This window comes from Corylus avellana, chromosome ca11, assembly GCF_901000735.1.
Source record: "Corylus avellana chromosome ca11, CavTom2PMs-1.0".
Taxonomy (NCBI): domain Eukaryota; kingdom Viridiplantae; phylum Streptophyta; class Magnoliopsida; order Fagales; family Betulaceae; genus Corylus; species Corylus avellana.
The window spans coordinates 5,274,760-5,276,682 of record NC_081551.1 but is presented as its reverse complement, the minus strand read 5'-3'; positions in this window follow the sequence as shown (position 1 = coordinate 5,276,682).

Genomic DNA, 1,923 nt, shown 5'->3' with positions numbered 1-1,923 from the left:
AAATTTTGGGTAAGTTGCTAGATCAATGGAATAGGAAGAGAATAATAATTATAGGGTTAAAGTGTAATGTTTAACTTAGAGTCTATGTGATGATTATGTTATTCATGTGAGTTTGTTCATTGTTAACTTACACATATTTTTTCTTTATTTTCTAAAGACTCAAAATGATCATGTAAATTTATTTGTAGATGATGAGAATAGTCAAATACAATACTTGACTATTTCCAAAGAAAAAATGCACAAAGTTTATTGGAGTTTGATCCTGGATTGTGTGTCATTTATGAGAATATCATGTTAATCAACGATGTGCAAAATAACTCAACGCAGGTCGCACTTTTTGAGGTTAGTACTCTAAGTTCAATTCCTAATCTAAGTGATCTTGTAATTTGGATATTATAGTTATTAAATATTGAGAATATTGTTTGTTAGAATTTAAACATTTAATTGGAGAGTATGACACAATTCTAAGCTCAATTCCTCATTGTATTTAAGTACCAGTGATTAGAAAAATAAAAAATAAAAAATAGAAAAAAATACTAGTTCATTACACATTGCAATAAATAAATAAATAAATAAATAATTGCTTTGGTCCCCTCCCATAAAACTTTCTGGCTCCCTCCCTGCCTTTGTCGGAATCCTTATTGGAATTTAAAGTCTACGGTGTATTCTCACAAGTTAATGATGTACTAAACTTGACAATTGAATTGGAATATAAGTATTTTTTGTGGAATTCAAGGCAAACACAAACTAAATTAAATATTACATGTGTAACTCACATATATGATGGAGGGCAATTACAAGCAAATACAAACTTCTATAATCTATTGATGTACTGCACACAAGAACGAAGTTTCAATCCTTTTTATGGGTTCCATCACCGAGGCCCAATATTGGAAATTGATAAGCCGTTGATTGAGTCATAACATGTTTCATTGTGATCCGTGAATCTCCCTATAGAAAATGCAGGTCGTTGAGGTTGGGAAAGAGTTATACTTTCATTTTTCAACATTACTACCACAGAAGACATGGTTGGTCTATCATTTGCATCTTCTTGAGCACACAACAATCCAATATGAATGTATCTTAGAAATTCATCCGGGTAGCATGAGTCATTCAATAACGGATCCATCATCTCGAGCGCTTTCCTTTCATTCCATAATTGCCATGCCTGCACCATTATTTAATGTGTTTAGACAGTTTTTTTTTTTTGCTTAATATTAGGTTTGACAATTTTTGATAAGACTCACGAACTCAATATGTATAAAATACGAAAGTAACTGGTTAGGGTTGAAGAGTTAAACTTGTTTAATTAAATGAATCGAGTTAAGATTAATCATGTATTCTTATACCAATGTCTCGACACGACCTGAATTTAACACTTGACATTTAGAGTTAGACATTTAGAGTTAACAATTTTTGACACGACCCACGAACTTAACTATGTATTTTTTTACTCATATTTCAACATGACCTAAACCCGACACACAAATATAAATTCCCACTACCCTTGCCCAATATCAACCGAAGTATGGACTAGACTTTAAGCCAAAAATATCTTACATATGCTAGGAGGCTAGGAGCACCTTTTGACCGATGGAAGCTAGCATTTCCTCTCCCAGTTATGATCTCAAGCAAGAGTACTCCAAAGCCAAAAACATCAGACTTAATGGAATATAATCCTTCCATAGCATACTCTGGGGCCATGTATCCACTGTTCAAAGCATATTAAAACAACAATAAAAAGAAGTTAACATATACACAATTAAATAACCAAAGGCACACTAATCTTACATGTACTTACTATGTTCCAACTATTTTAGCAGTATTAGCTTCACCTTCGCTTCCTGTGAAGATCCTTGCCGTTCCAAAGTCTGAGATCTTAGGATTCATGTCATAGTCCAATAATACATTGCTAGCTTTTAA